This window comes from Culex quinquefasciatus, chromosome 2 (assembly GCF_015732765.1).
Source record: "Culex quinquefasciatus strain JHB chromosome 2, VPISU_Cqui_1.0_pri_paternal, whole genome shotgun sequence".
NCBI classification, from domain to species: Eukaryota; Metazoa; Arthropoda; class Insecta; order Diptera; family Culicidae; genus Culex; species Culex quinquefasciatus.
The window spans coordinates 149,468,581-149,486,457 of record NC_051862.1 but is presented as its reverse complement, the minus strand read 5'-3'; the positions used below and the strand labels follow the sequence as shown (position 1 = coordinate 149,486,457).

At 36.8% G+C, this 17,877-nt stretch overlaps 1 protein-coding gene across 1 annotated transcript in view; it reads right to left on the bottom strand.

Annotated features, from left to right (window-relative positions):
- Positions 1-17,877, bottom strand: part of LOC6032922 (rho GTPase-activating protein conundrum) — a 167,915-nt gene that overhangs the window by 69,934 nt on the left and 80,104 nt on the right. The window contains exon 3 of the mRNA XM_038252821.1: positions 1,302-1,338. The gene's annotated coding sequence lies outside the window, so the exon portion shown is untranslated. The remainder of the gene's footprint in view (positions 1-1,301; positions 1,339-17,877) is intronic.

Below are 17,877 nucleotides of genomic sequence, written 5' to 3'. Positions count from 1 at the left end.
CACTTCAACATTGCATATTCATTTTAAACCACATCCAATGCAACCCCTGACAATAACCGCACCAGTTGACTTCTGACCTTCGCGATTGGTTCTCTTCTCTTGACAACAACAATGAACAACTCGAGACGCCCTTCCTGTTTGGGGCGTTCCAGGAACTTTTTCCAACACTCACGCGCGCCAATGTATTAAGAAAGAAACATAATCACGTCAGGTGTAAGGGGGCTTCAAAAGATGAAAAATAAGTACATGATTCTTTGTCCGAGAGCTCAGGAGGTCAGCCGGCGCTGGGTCCATTTATCTTCCGAAAGCAATTAACTATACCATTGATAATGGTGCTCCTCCCCGGTTACCCCCCTTTGGGGCAGACCCCACAAAGGAATTTGACGTGGATTTCTGGTTTCTGGTCCAGCGCTGTTTAGTATCGATAAAAGTGTATTACTTAAGATATATACGTAGTACAAAAACACTAGTTTCCTCCCCTCGGAAGCAGTCCAACTTTGGAACAGAAACATACGCGTGTTTCTCTACCTGTTTCTGGCGAAACAGGTTTCAGATCGTAGACCACAACTACTGTAGTATATCATGGTAAGAAGCATAGCGGGGCGGACAGTGCTGCCGATACCAACATACCTTAAAAATAATAATTATGAACAATAACCACATTTCAACCGGGCAACACTGTGCGGCCTTGTCTATACGCCACAGCAACGAGCAACCTGCCATCAGTTATGCCCTGCTTGATGGACATGACGTGACCACCACGGTGCCCCCGGGGATAAACCGAAAATCATCGGGTCGATCCTGGGACCGGACAACAAATTCGCAATAGCCATTATCTTCGTGGAGGTCGCACGTCTTGGAATGTAACCTTTCGACGCTCGTTCGCGCATCGCGTGCGGTTTCGTTGGATGAACCACGCCAAAAAGAAAGTGAAACCCGCGCCAATACATTATGTCGATACCTGACCAAACATGACGTCACATGACACGTTTGCTGGCGGTATGGCGCAAGATCGGCCACGAGGCTAGTTCCGGAGTTCGAGAGGCTAAGATTTGGCGTGGTGCCTGGGCTCCGGAATTTGGAGGAGGTCGCGAGTGTGATACACGTGAGGTTAACAATGGGCAACCGTCAGGATCAAATTAATGATTTTTTAAACCTTTCAAGCTTGATGGGCCTGATGATCCAAAAAATCAACACTTTTTAGGCTTTAACATAAACTCAAGGTATTTTACTCATTCCAAATGTTCAAGGTGACTCTTACAAAAATAACGATAGAAAATTTTGCGCAATAAAAAATTTACCTTTAGTCGTTATATTGCCATATTGAAATGTATTAATCTGTAAATAAAAGAGAGAAAGAAAAACAAACATAAGATGACGAATGTGGGTAAAGTCAAGAAACAAAGTAATTGTATCTAGTTGAAATACTCAAGCCATCAGCCACCTTTCCCAGGCCAACCCCAACATTACGCTCGACCCGAAAAAAACGCCCAATAACACACCGCGAAGCGGAAAGTGGACCAAATCGCCGCGGTTACGTAATCCGAGTGCCCTGCTGTTCCCAGAAAGTATTGCACCACATATATCGGTAATTTGGAGGCTGCCCCGTAGATCATCGCCTTTCGCTCCTACTCCACCACCACCAAGCTCCTCCTAGTTTCAACAACTAGCTGTCGACAATTGGCGGGAACGACGACGACGACGACGACGCCGTCCAAACATTATTATTGACCGGCGTCCACGCGGTCTCAAGCCGGTTAGTTACTTTCACTGTCCGTGGTCCACCTCGGAGACTTAGACATCCCTCTCGGCTTAGACAGTAGGTCGTAGGTAGAGGTAGGTAGTGAGCATGAGGGATTGTTGGTTTTTATGTCCGTCCAGCGCCGTCGTAAACGCGCATAAAGTTCGTACCGATATATGGCAAACGGGTTATGGTGGTTGCATATTTGTGACTTCATTCATCTCGAACGCAAACGTCACAAACGATCAGGCGTACTCGGGTAAGGAGGTGTTGTTTGTTGATGTAAGGGATGCAATTGAATGAAACTGAACCGTGTATATAGTTTTGAATTAATTGAAAAACAAAACAAAAGTGTTTAATTTCATAACCGAATATTCTCCTGTCAAGATTTCATATTTTTCCGTGCCAATTCTAGATTTTATCTAACTTATCTTATCATTTTAGCATTGCATTTTTTTGCAACTCTTTCATATTTTCATTTCCTCACTGAGAAAAAAAATATTTTTTTATAAAAACTGTCTAAACCGATTTTAGTAAATAGGTCGCATTCGACTCGGTTTAGGATCCCATAGATCAATTTAAAAATGTATGTATAAAAAAGGCATAAATACCATATTGTTATTCAAACACCTATAATTTTATAAATGATTAGATAAAAGATCATTGAGTAATTTTTTTTTTCAAAATCTGGTTATCCTATTTAAATTTATGGCCACTTAAGTGATATTAATGTTCTTTTTTGAAGCCGGATCTCAGTAAACTTTATGAAAATGATGTCCTGATCTATCATGCAATACATCATTGGATAGGAAGAGGGCTTTTCGAATGAGTTGTAAACTCTGAAGATCTGGTCAACCTATTTGATGTGATGACCATTTAAGTGAGATTGATGTTCTCTTGCGATCAAAGGGAGTTTTTTTTTAAAAGGTGATTGATTCCAACACCCAAGGTATTTGAACGACTTTTGAAATGAGCAAGGAACATTACTTGAAACCAGACCCTTTTATAATTCTGATGACCAAAGGGTCCAGATAAGAGGGTGACGAGCGTGAATTCCCGGGAAAAAATTCCCGGGAAATCGGCCATTTTTGAGCCTCTCGATTCCCGGGAAATTTGGTCGATATTCCCGGGAATTTTCACACTTATAAATATTGAGGCATAAAATTTAAAAAAATCTTATCAGTGATTTTTACTTAAATAAAAAAAATTTATGGTGCCTTTTCGAAACTCAAAATTACATGCCTCCAAATTTCGAAATAACCTTTAATGAAGGGAGTTTACTTACTTTCATTAACTACCTTAAGTTTTAATTTTTGGGCTGTGACTGCTAGTTTTTCAACAGAAAATGATACGTTAAATTCTATACACAGAAGACAAACATAAAGCCATTATTAGTTACGATTCTACCACTGCTTCTTTGATTTGTAAATTCAGAAAGTGTAAAATCAAACTTGTAAAGAAACCTCAACATTTGAAATTTTTGACACGACCACTAAATTGGGAAGCCCAAATTTTTCGTTGAAAAACTAGCAGTCACTGCCCAAAAACTAAAACTCAAGGTATTTAATGAACGTAAATAAACTTCTTTCATCAAAGTTTATTTCGAAATTTGGAGGCATTTAATTTTGAGTTTCGAAAAGGCAATTGTTATTTAAGTAAAACTCTGGCATTTTATATAATGTTCAGTTCAGTTTTCCTTGTAAATGTAAATGCTCCTTTTTTGCTAATTAACAGTTGAGAGCAAAAAAAAACTACAGTCAAATGTTGATTAGGATTCTTATTTGTCCAACAGCATAATATTGATCTTGAAAAATGATACTTAAAATATTTCTTAAGATTTATAAAAAAAAATCGAATAAAAAGGTGATGTCTACCATCACCAACTACGACACAGACAAGTTCATCAAACTTAGTAAAAATCATTTAGTGAGAATTTAAAATCGAAAAAAATTATTCGGTGCAGTTTTGAGTTACAACAAACCAATGAAATGAACTTTTCAACAAGTAATTTCACGAAGTAAGTGAAACTTCGATATTAAACTGACATTGTGTTTATTAACTATGACTTGATGATAAAGAATTTATACAAATGTTGTAAATTTGATATTATTCTTTTATATTTATGTAAACAAAGCATTGATTTTGCTAAAAAAAAAAATCCCGAGTCCCAGGAAATCCCGGGAAATTGCGAAATTCAACTCTTGATTCCCGGGAAATTTAAAATCTCGAGAATCGCCACCCTCTAGTCCAGATTATTCATACGACAAATCTTTGGAAAGATTTCAGGTCCATCGAATTCTAAATTATTGTTTAATATTTATCTCAACAAAACTAATTGTAAAATGCAAAATGTGAGGGAGGCAAAAACCTCTTAGGTGGATTGAGTTTTTATTTTATTTTCACATTTTGGAAATTTTCAGTTCAAGCTAAGATTTACAAACAAATTACATGAATGAACCAATTCGATTTTAGATTTAAAATTTCAGATTAGAAATTAAAGGTTCAAGGTCGATAGATACTTAAAAACTAAAATTCAAGCTTTGTATTCAAAATTTCTAAGCAGACTAATGGCATTTTTTTAAAGAAATCGTCAAAATATTTGTTTTCTGCTATTCTGTCGTTTCTGTTGTCTTTTTAAAAATATTTTTTAAACTACGAGATTAACCAGATTTGGCTAAAATATGAAATAAACGTTGCTAGTGATTCAATCATTTCTGGTTTTTTAGGTTAAAAAAAAATTTAAGAGAGGTGGGAGACAAAAAAATGAAAAATTATTTTACCCAAATTTTAAGGCAAATATGGAAATCCGAACCAAATCGAGTTTTTTTTAAATAATCAGATCAGATCAAATTTAAAACAATCATTTTCAAAATCTAGCAGTCTCAAGCAAAAATCGTGTTTTAGCCAGGAATGGCAGGTTGTCAGATTTTTTGGGTGACAATTTGAAAAATTAAATTTTCTCTTTCTTCCAGACTTTGTAAAATTTACGTAGGTTGTTTGTTTTGTGAAGCTATGATGTATAAAAAGTGACAATACACAATTTTTAAACACAACGTTGTCCATTACTTCGAGAAAAGTGGCTTGCCAGGTTTTCCCAGTTTTGTTGGCAGATTTTTTTCTGTTCAGACCTGGCAATTCTTTTTTTAGCGAAACTTTCATAATACAAAACTGAACTTTATAATCTTTAACTACACAGAAAAAAATGATGGCAAATATTCATCAGGAAATGATGACAGATTTTGTAGCATTCCAAAATTCAACTTTTTTTTCTGTGTTCATATTTCGATTTTGGAATGTTGAAAATTTGGTTGGTTGAATATTACCTCTTTTTTTAGTAATATTGGATAAAAAATGTGTAAAAATATTCATCGAAAACTGAGGAAAATTCATCATTTTCTAGGGTAAAATTAATCATTTTTTACCTACACAGAAAAAAAAATTATGGTAATATTCATCAGGAAATGGTGACAGATTTTGTGTGAAATATTACATCAGAAAATGATGAATTATCATCAGTTTCTGCTGAATATTCATCACGTTCACATTTTTGCACATTTTTTAGGCAACATTACTCAAAAAAGAGGTTATGTTCAAGCTACCAAATTTTCAACATTCCGAAATTCAATTCTTTTTGCTGTGTAGGCGAGAAATTCCTTAGAAAATTCTTATTTACTTTAAAACTATTTTTTGACAATTGGGTCCTAACATTAAGGTTCTGTGATATTATTGTTCACACCGATAAAGCTTATTTTTTTCTGAGTATAATGACCCCTTTGTACAACCGCAAAGGATTTAAAATGAATTTTTAAATCATTATTAAAAAAATTATTTCGAGGTCCTTCTTGGCAGAAATGGTACTACTTGACAGCTCGTTCCAAGGGGACCATAGGTGACCGATCGGCAATTTATTTTTTTGGCATTTAAATGAAAAAAGTGATCAGAAATGTTTTTTAGTCGTGTTTTTACCGTATAAATAAAAATGCGTTTATAAAAATTGGCATAGGGCTTAAGAACCCTATTGGTCAACACCCATTTCTCAGCACAGATTTTGAACTGTGTTCAGATTTCATCAATTCCAGTCTGTAGGACAAGGAAGCAAGTGCCTCTGCGAGTGGCGCGCACTCGGAATGGCATCAAGAAACCGGAATTGGTCAATACTGGGTCTCGGTGGTGGTCAGTCATCTACCGATATGTTGTGTTCCTACTCGTAATCAAACTTGTAATGTAATGTAATGTAATGCAGCTATTCCAGATATTAACTAATACTCAACACTCAGCGCAGGCTGATCCATTTCGTTGATTCGATTTGCGGTCGTCCATAATTGCACAAATCTAATTTTTGACCATTGTCACCAGCGTGCTCACGTGCCGCAAACGGGATTCAAACGACCGTCGAGGATTTGCCACCGGCGTCGACGGACAGCCTAATAATAGCCTCACTTGGTTTTGCGAGTGACGGACTAATTGGTTAGCGAAAAAGCAATGCGAACAAAAAAAGTAAGCCGAAACAAGCGTAAAATTAAAGGATATGAGACCGATAATTAGATTTAGCCGTTTGTCGCAAATTTGGCTTTGCCGGAGTGGATATCGGAACGAGGAACAGGCCCGCAGGGAGCAAACGGAACGGTGGCAAAAAAAAAAAAAAAAAAAAACAAATGATTTGGCATGGGCCGTTTGAAGTGCCGAAACGTCGCGTGTGGCAATGCCGAAACCGCGCGGAGTGGTGGTTCCTTTCTTGAGGTGATATAAACTCTTATAGCTGGTGGCAGTTCCTGCGGATTTGTGGGATTGCCGAATTAGTTCAATTTGGTATGAAGAACAGATCTTAATTTTAATTCCGCGAAAATTGCACTGAATTAAGTTGGACACAACACTTTATAAAAAAGTAAATTTATTGGGCAATCTATTCTGATTTTTGTTGTTTGTGTGGTATTTAGAAAGATTTAGAAATAACTGGGCTTGAATTTAGAGCAGGCTCAACCTTTTAAACTCGATTTTCACATGTTTGATTGTCAAAATAACAATTGCCCATATTGACGACCATTAAACATTACTTTGACAAAAGATTGGAAACAAATATTTTTGCGGGTCGGTTTTATGTCATTTAATTAAAAACTGGTCTGGCCCGCGGGCTAGATGGAATTTGACGTAAAATGTAGCTAAAAACTAGCAGTAAAAATATGTTTTTCATTTTTTTATGTTTAACTCCAAAATAACAATTGTCAATTTCAATTATATTTCATTGATGGAATCGGTTCTTAGAAGACCAGTAAACATCATCTGAGAACCGATTCCATCAATGAATTATATTTAAAATGTACAATTGTTATTTTGGCGTTAAAAATAATACAATTGAGCCAAAAAGATTGGACTGCATGCTGTACACAGTTCTTAATTTATCAAATATCAATTTTTAAATTAATTATCTTTAATCAACCTGGAGTTAACTCCAATTTTTGCGGGTTGAATCTCAAATTCTGTCCAAAATTCAAATCCGAAGGGCCAGTTCTTGTGGTAATCAATAAAACAAATTTTTGAATTGCGAGCTCAGTAAAACTGGGGAACGATGAAAATGAAAGATTCATTTGTAACATCTTTACGCCAACACAAAGCGCCGAATTACAAATGTTTTACTTATAATATATATTCAAATTGGATAAATTTACGACTTGTGCTACTGAGATTTTAGTTTTCAACTTGTTTCTAAATCTCCTAGATTTTAAAAATTTGGTTCCCAAAGTGAAGATCATAGCAGATCTTTGACGTCCAATTACAGCTGCTTATTAATGTTTTAACTGAGTTATAGCAATAAATAGCAATGTAGGAAGTTTCTATCGATTTTTTCTTAAAATATTTTTTTTAATTGTGAGAATCCGCTAATTACATGGAAATATTGTGTTTTTATGCAAGATTTTTCAGAAATCGAGGAAATTCTAAATCAATTCACCAAAATACATTATCACATACATGCTACATGTGTGAATTTACATCTTTTTAAGTGTAATAATACAAATTCCACATAGATGTACATCGAAAAAAAATGTTTTACCTTGCAAAATAGTTTTTTTTAACTGTGCAGCTGCAGTTTTAAGCTCCTACTGCTCTGCCCACTCTGCCCACCATTGAAAAAACGGCTAAGGCGTCATCCATAAAGTATGTCACGCAGAAATTGGCCAAAATTAACCCCCCCTCCCCCCTATGTCACACTTTGTCACACAAGGTTGAACCCCCCCTCAAAAAGTACGTAACATTTTGCCAGACCCCCCCCCCTTTTTTCGATGGGATTTTTTATAATTTTAAACTCTCATAATTTTGTTATTTACAGCAATTTCAATATGAAAAAAATAAGTTAAACTATTCTAATTACTCATTTTTAAGAATAAACATTGCAATATAAAAACAGTTTTGTATCTTTTAAATTTAGAAGACCTGGTATAACATTCGAGTATTAGAAAATTTTGAAAACTGTTTTTTACAACTTTGTATGTAATAAGTTCAAACCATTTATAGCAGTTTTCTTATGAACACCCTGCTTTCAAAGGCATTTATTTTTATCAAGCAAAAAATTGCACAATATTGAAGCTCCAGCTGAAAAAAATGTGACTATATAATAAATTATAATGTGATACCGTCATCAGGAGTGACATTGGGTCTGGGGGGTGAGTTTGAGTCATACAAAAATGCAGAAATTTGTATGACCCAATCTCACCCCCAGACCCAATGCCACCCCTGATGACGGTGCTTCTAAATAATAGTAAGCAAATAATTTTAGAAAAGAGGATTTAATTTAATTGTGTACATTGCAAATTAATATTATGCACTCATAAAAAATAACCTAGCGTGACGTCACAATCTCGCAAACCCCCCCTCCCCCTTCGTCACATTTTGTCACACCTTCGTTAACCCCTCCTCTCCCCCTAAGAGCGTACGTACTTTATGGATGACGCCTTATGGGAAATTGCCTTGACGCAGATTTTGTGACAAACACAAAAACGCGTTTTTCTCGGAATACTTGATTTGGCATAATAGCCGGATTTTCAATTATGGGCAGTGCTATTGTTGTGATTTTGCTTCAAAAGAATCGGAAAAAAATGCTCAGAAAAATAAATCTGTTTGAATATTATGTTTGAGAAAAAAAAATGCATAATTTTACATCAGAAGCTAAAAAATGTCAAAAAAAAAATCGATGGTAAAATCGCATGCGTGAAAAGTTCCATGATATTTTACACATTGTTTTAAACAAAAACACCTTGCAACCGACGGGAATCAAACCCAGTACTCACAGTGAGGACTGGCGGCTTTGCACGCTCGGCTATCAGAACGTTGAAGAGTGGAAAGGATCAACGCCTATAATCTTGACATTTTGATCAAATAGGTTTCCCATACTATGCTGCCTATTACTGCTTGTAATAAATATTACATTAACTTTATTTTACACGTAGCATTTACTACTATTTGTGAGGACAGGGGTATAATTCGTTCGTAGACGGAAATTTAAGCTCCTTAATCTAATGGAACAGTAAGATATTTCTGCATTGTCACACTCGAATGTCAAACTTAAGAATGAACTACAATTACAAGCAATTGTCATTGGTTGGCCTTTCGCACAAGTGTGTTTCACCGACCGACGATGACTTTGTACGAATCTTGGCCCTCGAGTAGGGTTCTGAAATAAATAATTTATATATTCTACACTCGCAAAAAAACAAAAAAAAAGAGCGCGACAACATATTGCCGCCGTAATTAGCACCATTCGTGCTGCAGAACGTGCGCAATCAAAACAAATTGCGTTATAATCCACAGAGTCGTCCACAGTCAGCCAGCAGTGCCGGGAAGAATGGCGCAAAACCGGAATAAATTACCGTAATTATTCTCAGTGTTGCGGTTCAATTTGAACGGTTCGTCAGAATGGCGTGTCAGTGTCCAATATGTGCAGTCTATCGATGGCCAATAACCAACGTCTGAATGAAGTTTCGTTTGCGAGTTGGTTTTTTTTCAATTAGAATTCGTGACTCGCGTAGTTTACCGGCTCACGAGAGTTTGCCAAGTTCACGTCGCCAATCGCATTGAGAATGGTGGTGGTGGTGCTGGTATTGAACGGTCACAATAAAAACAGAAACGATGAAACCAACAACACCGTAAAAACGTGCAATTGTGATGAACTTAACCTAGAAAATACGTGTAATCAAAACACACACATCACCGGTTCATGGATTGAATTTGACACAAATCGGAATTATGATTTGATGGCTTTGAACGTGGGAAGACCTTGGTGATCAAAATTATTTGCTTTGAAATAAAGTTGATTTAATGTTCTGGTAATTTATGGTTCTGGGTTTCGGCACACAGCTAAAAAAGTAGTAATCCAGCTGCGTGTAAAAGGCCTGGGTGTAAAATAAATATTGCATTATTTTATGCAATTTTATGTGATTTTACACCCTGAAATATGTAGCCCATCAGTATGGGAAACCTACTTGACCGAAATGTCAAGCTCATATATGCGTTTATCCTTACAGCATTTCATCGGTCTGATGGCCGAGTGGGCTAAGGCGCCAGACCTTACTGTTGGTGCTGGGTTTGAATCCCGTCGGTTGCAACTTTTTTTTTGTGTTTGCAAAAATTGTACATGCAGTGTGTAATATTAAGTGTTTATTTTGACGAAGGTGATGTGCATGCTTTTGCATGCGATTTTACCATCGGATTTTTTACTGTGCACTCGGATGCTCGATTGACGATTTCTGTGGTGAGTTCGGTCGGTGGTGAACACTCTCATATGAGTTGAAGTGAGTGATCGTCGTCTCTCATTTGTGAATAAAAGGATTCTGATGAATAAAGAGGATTGTTTTAAGGTTTGAAATTGCGATACCTTGATTAAAAATTGAAGTCAAATTCAAATGTCTTTGGCATGATCAATTCAAACTATCGTTTTCACATTCAGCTAACATTCCACGTTTCCCACCGGTCATTTGCATCGTTTTCACAAGCCCCGAGACTAATGACAATCCTTGGACGACCGATCCGATCGACAATTATCGACCCAGTTGTCCAATTAACAACGATTTCCATCAGCTGTCCAGCGCAGCTCGCCCAGCTAATGCCCTCCGCCGGTCACTCAGCCGATCGGATGCAGATACTTTCCCACACTAAATCAGCCCCTGTCCACCCTGTTTTAGCCGGCTCGAAGTCATCAATGTCGCGCCGTGGTCGTGCTCGAAAGACGATAATTTACCCGACTCGTCGTGAGCGACCTTCACGAGGGTGCTTTATTCATCGCTGCACCAGACGGATGAGTAAGATCTTCACTGGGCTGATGGGGAATACTTCAGCCGCGGTGGAAGGTCGTCTGAAATTAATAATTTTGGACTGCTTCTAAGAAGGGGGTGTAAAAAAAAAAAAAAAAGGGGGTGTAATAATGACAACTTCTTGAGATCAGTTGAGGGATCATTTCTAGCTTGGGAGTTTAAGTTTAACTGTTGGACTACCAAGCTGAAGAACTTGGTCCTGCCTCTTCAATTTAAAGCAACACAAAAAACATGAGGCCAGGGCTTGAAAAATGATCGGTATTTGACAGTAATTGTTGATATTTGACAGAGCGGTCATGATCGTCATTTGGATGCGACCGTCAGTTGACTCACACGAAGTTGTCACGAAAGAATGCCGAGCTCAACACTCAAACTTCTTTCGTTCTTTTCGTTAGAGTGGTGACAGTAAAGCAAAGAACAAGATTGTCCGTTCGACGCAGTGGTGAACGCAGAACGCTGTGCCAGTTCGATTTTTCCATCAACTGTCAGTCGAACAATCTGCAGGGGTTGCTTTGTTCAATGGTCGATTACTGACAGGCTATGATGACAGGCGCAAAATTTTGCGTTTGCGTTCAGGCCTGACGGATAATCTTGTTCTTACCTTAAATGACTGTGTGAGTGACTTTGCATTGCAACGCGCGTTGCACTCATTCGTTCAGAGATGGGTGACCGAGAGCAGGGTATCAAAATCGGAAGTAGCGAAAACGAAAGACGAGTTCAGTCAACTGTCACAAAAAATGTCGATTGATCAAGAATGCTACAAAACGTCACCCAAAATAGCTAGGAGTATGAAGCTTATCTGCTCGGTAATCCAAGTGTTGGCACGACAGTTTCGAAAGTTTCTCAGCATTAGCAGCAACACTTCCCAATCGGTAATTAGCATTTCTCGTGTGGGCGACGCGGGTGAGTAGGAGCGATCTTGAAATTATTAACTTGTGGAGGTTTTTGGAGAGCTGGAAATTATTGGCATTCATACCCGCGTTGACGCGCGTACTCGTCGTAAGTGCGCGCGCGTTCAAGGAGGTCTTTACGATGCTGTGTGGTCATCTGATGAAGCAGAAAAATCCCCGTCATCGAATATTACTCAACTGTTGTGGGTTGCACTTTTGGTGGTTGAAAGTAACGGTGAAATCCTCGAGGAAGGTCACGAGGCTGAAAGGAGAGTTTTGTTGACCGTGTTACGAAAGTAAGGACTGATCAACTTGAAAAAGACCCGCAAATCTGTACAAAAATGAAACAAAAGTAATTTAATGGAACGTTATTATCCAGCTGACTGCCATCATTTGATTGCTCGATCCCCACTGTCCAAATACGGAGAAGATCATTTAGCGAGTTTCGCCCGGTAAGAAACATTAATTCTACGACGGCACGTTCTTAGCCATTTCGGGCCGGCGCAGCTGCCGCGCTCGATTACAGTCTAAGCAGAGTCATTCCACAGGCCGGTCGATAAAACGTAAAGATTGTGCAAAGTGCTTCATCTAACACCGTGGCAAGTGTCCGAATGCACCGCGGCGGCTGGAATGTCGATTCCACGTACGAAGATCCACATTCGTTGCATACCACGAACCCGGTGAAGAACTTGAGCGCGCGCGCTCGCATCTATTAAAACCGTCCAAGTCCGTCCTGCAGTTTTGAGCTGGTACCGTCGCGATTCCTTTGAAGTTGCGCAACCGTAATGAGCCACATCATTTAGTCGATCGAGAGGAGGGGCCCCCAGTAATATAGCCAATTTGAAGATGGCACGATTCCACCCAGCCATCGTAAACCCTCGTTCTTTATGGCGATCGAAGGCTCGATCGCCGATGGAGGTTATCGTTTTGGCGTAATTTTAATCGCCGATACTGGGAGTTCTGTCTGCTGACCTCTCAGGCTACCGAATTGGCAAGGGTTCCCTCTAACCGTACCTCCTTTCAGCCCGAGAGATAATCTGTTGCATAATGAAACTTTCTTGTCTCTCAACTCGGGAGGTAATGAAGATGAGATGAGTGAAGTTTCATGTTTCCTCGTACACAGAACGCCCCGTTTTTAGAACAACCATCATGACTTCCCTTCCCGAGACAAGCCCCAATCAATACACTTCATCACCGCTGAAAACTATTAGTTATTCTTCTTCAGTCTTCAGACTGGGTTGGGGAGAAGCGACCCGGAGCAGCATACCTTCACGCACAGAACACTCACGTATCGCGCATCAATCAACGCTGCTAAAAGCACACCGCTCGGAAAGACTTGATGGGCTTCTGTTCGGAGCGACCAACGCGGAGATGACCACCGGTGAGTTCTGGCAGCGAGGAGGGATAGATCTAGGATGCAGTGGTGCTCAATTTGGGGAACTTTTTTTTCAAGTAGCTAAGATAAAATCTCATGGAACAAGAAAATGTTCTGATATTTTAAATAAAAATGAATTTAGGAACACAGAATTAACTGTTACCATGCCTTAGATATTTTTTAATAACTATTAATAAAAAAATATGAAAGACTCGTTTTATAAATGGCAAATGATCTCAATACTCATGTAACATACGACGGCTAGCTCAAAATCTAAAATTTCGTTGGTTTTTTAATGAACAATTTTAATGGCCTCTCTGCCTATATGACATTTCATGAAATTTAGAAAAATGAGTTGTAATTAGTTTAGCCATTTTCTTTTTTTGTCAAATTCTTCAAGTTTCAGAATTATTGCAAATTACGTTTTTAAATTATTGGATATCTTAATCATTATTTTTGGAATTCTGTTGTGTCGTTTATTGGACATTATTTTTTATATAAAACCAAATCATTTCAATAGATACATAATAAGTACAACATTGCTCTTTTTTCAATAAGCGCATACTTGTACTACTAATATTAAAATTGTTGAAAAATACTGAGTTAAATAAAAAAAATCACGAATTTTTTTTACCGTGTATTATTTTTTCCAGTGTAGTCCGTATCCATATCTACAACTTTGCCGAAGACACCAAATCGATCAAAAAATTCCTTCAAAAGATACAGAATTTTCATACATCATTTTTGTATGGACAGCTGCCAAATTTGTATGGAAAATTATATGGACAAACTAATGATGCAAAATGGCTTCTTTGGGCATACCAAAGGCAACAAAAAAGTTTCAGTCGGATTAAAAAATACAAAAATTAAAATTGAAGAAAAAATACCGATTTCGTAGAGAATTGCTCGTATGTGGATTTTAAGATGGAACAAAATCCGGCAACAATGATATGATTATTTTTAAATAGTGATTTTTGAAAAAAATCACAGATATTGTAAAACAAAATTTAAAAAAATAATTTTGGGTGTAAAATGAAATTTGCAATTGAAAATGATTTTACACATTTTTGGATAAAGGCCACTGCTAAATAATAAGCATATCAATTTGTTTGTTTTAAACAGAAAACATAAGGTTTTTTTTGCAATTAAAAACTACTTCACGAAAGAAATGCACCCCTGACAGTAGAGGGTGACTAAAAACATAATCGTTTCTTGAGTTTTTTAAGACTCAAAACTGTAGTTTAAAATATTTACGAATCTTAATTCACACTGAGTGATTTTCCAAAAGGTACACAAATTTGTTATTAGATTTTTGTAAAAAAAAATAACTAATATAGCTTATATATAATTTCCCAATATCGGGAATTTTGCAATATGATAAACAATGACTCAAAACAACAAATTTAATTGTTTAACATTAAATATTCATTGAAGAAATAAATAATAACAGCTATCAGGAAAACCCAAATGTTCACAAAAAACTAGATTATGAGGATTGCTATGCTCAAGAGAAGGTATGAAAATTGAACTAAACTTGAAAAAGCTTCTCAATTTTACAAATAATTAGAAAAAATAAATTTGTGAATAAAACATTTGATTTCATACTGCTAAATAATTTTTAAGGTAAATTTTGGGGTCCACATTTTTTGGCATCTCTCAATTATAGTTATTGGAATTTTTGACAAGTTAAAATTTACACTTTCTGAATAAGAAGATTAGAGAAACATTAGGTTTTACGCCGACTCGGTTTTGAGGTTAGAAATTTGACAGCTTGGCTGCACGGCACGAGCGCACAGGCACACACATTTTTACGGAGACACACGTGCAAAAAATGTAAACAGCTGTTTACATTTTTTGCACGTGTGTCTCCGTAAAAATGTGTGTGCGTGTGCGCTCGTGACGTCACGCTGTAAAACCTAATTGGGTTATTCGAACTTGAACATCGAACATTGGTAAATTTCCCGGGAATTCCCGCTCGTAACTCTTTCCTGACAGTAATATTTTCTACGATTTTCCTTTTTAACTACGTTGATCGGGCTGTTGGTTGATGAGATACAGCATGTTAAATTTAAATTTAGTAGATGATGAGCTTTTCTAAGAGTGATCCTACTAGTCCTTTTTTACAATTCGAAATATGTCAGAAACTAATGGATCGAGTTTTAAAGTTGAAAAGTGAAACTTTGATGAAATCGTTTGTTCTTTTGAATAAACATGATTTTGAATAGCTTTTTGAAAGGGTAAAACAATTATTTATGTCATTTCAAGTCATTTTTAAATGTTGGCCTCGATTTTTGCACAACACATGGCCACAATCTGAATGATTTGTCAAATCCCTTATCAATATAATTCCAAATGTTTTTTTTCTGAACTCGAAACGCTTCTTTTAAAGCTATTTTAGCATAAACTGTGTGATAAGTAGAAATTCTGGTAAACTTGGTAGGTTTTGCCTTCCTCACCTCAATGAGGAAAGGCTTTAAAATCACTCGAAAAATGAACTTCTTTATTTAAACTCGTAGACCCACCTTCACGTATACCTATCGACTCAGAATCAAATTCTGAACAAATGTCTGTGCGTGTGTCTGGATGTGAGTCCGTGCACCGAAAAATATGCACTCGATTATCTCCGGACTGGCTGAACCGATTTTGACCGTTTTGGTCTCATTCGATCCGTCTTGGGGTCCCACAAGACCCTAGTTAATATTATGAAGTTTAGAAAAGTACTTCAAAAGTTAAGCTATAAAAACGATTTTAGCTAAACTTCGGAAGATTGTAAAAAGGGTGGTTTTTGTAGGAAAACCCGTCATGCTATATATTATAAGAAAGGTATTTAAAAGACCTTTCCAACGCGTTAAAAAGATTGAAGATCTGACAACCCCATCAAAAGTTATGTGCACTTAAGTGTTATTTATAGACTTTTTTGAAGCCGGATCTCAAATATTTTGATGAAAAAGTTGTCCGGATCTATCATGCGACTCATCGTTGGATAGGTAATCAAAAGACCTATCCAACAAGCCCAAAAGTTTGAAGATCTGACAACCCTATCAAAAGTTTTAAGTACTTTAGTGTTTTTGATACACTTTTATTTATACACTTTTTTGAGGATGTGTAGTGTCTTTACTTTATCAATGTGAGGAAGGCACCAACCACCTAAAGGTGGATTAAGTAACGTTTTTAATATTTCATGGGACAATTATGCGACTATTTTTCGCATGGGACTGTTTCGCCCAACCATATTTTTTTTTGCTGTACTAGAATTTTCAAAACAAAACAAGGTAGGGGAACAACACCAAACTCCATCGGCCTCTAATGTTGCCTTATCTGCATCTGACGTACAATTACAACTCATAAAATGCGTTTTCAACTGAAATCGAGCTCATTATCATTTACGAAATAAGTTGTTTAAATAGTGAAAATCACCAAATTGGATGGAGTTGAGAGCGAATTTACAAACGTTAAGAGGTCAAATTACACTTATTTTTACATGATGTAATATAATCAGGGTTTCTTTGGCTTTGTTAAAATTATAATCATAAAAACAATCTATTTTTCCGAGAAAACCCAATTATCCATGTAAAATGTGAAAAGAATTAAATGAGTTTTTCTCACGAGCACGGAAATATTCATTTGATACATTTTTAAAGCCTGTCTAATTCAGAATCAAGATTTTTTCAATTGAATCAGATCAATAAAAGTGCCTTGATGAAAATATAAAAATTATTGAAAAAGTGAAATCTTGAACCAACAATATGAACAAGTTAAAAAAGACCAAAACAATTTAAATCCACGGAAGGTTTTTTTTCTTTTCAGTAAGTTCACTACTTAAAAATGGTTCTGAGTTCATTCAAGGGATCAAGCTCTGAACTGTTTTCAACAAATTTCAATATACTTATTTTACTTATAATTTACTCCAAATCTGGTAACAATGGGAAAGGTTGTTATTTCATTCGATGTCGAATTCAATTCTCGAGGAATAAAATATCTCCACCAAGTTGAGAACTCCTGCCTTCGTGCAATGTTATTGAATTTATGATGTAGCTACTTTCCATTCCACAGAATATCTTCATCCAGTGGCAGCTGATATCTAAGCTAGCCTTCCCCGACTCCGACCGGTATCCAACCCGCGCAGTACAAAGTGCAAGGCCTCAAGGCATAGAACTCTCTCTCTAACTGATCTTTCACAATCTGCCTATTCATGTAAGCTATTTGCTATTTGTAAAAGTTGAAAACTGAAGTGGCCCATCGGAAGATCTGCTAGAAGCTTCTCTATTTGTTTAGAAACCACATTCGACCTATCTACACAGTGAAAATAAAACTGTTTTTAGTAATTCAAAAACTAGTAAAATTCCAATTAAAAAAATAAAAAAAGATTTGAACTGAAATTTTTGAACTCCAAAATTTACCAAATACAAGTATTACTGTGATAGTGTGTGAGGTAGTATTAGCTAGTTAGTATCATGCAATCTTCCGACGATATCCATGCCATCGAGATTGCCAACATTCGTGAAATAATAACTGTTTAGTCTGATGCTGCTGCTGCTGCTTCTGCCAATTTGCTCCAGGACGGAGTGG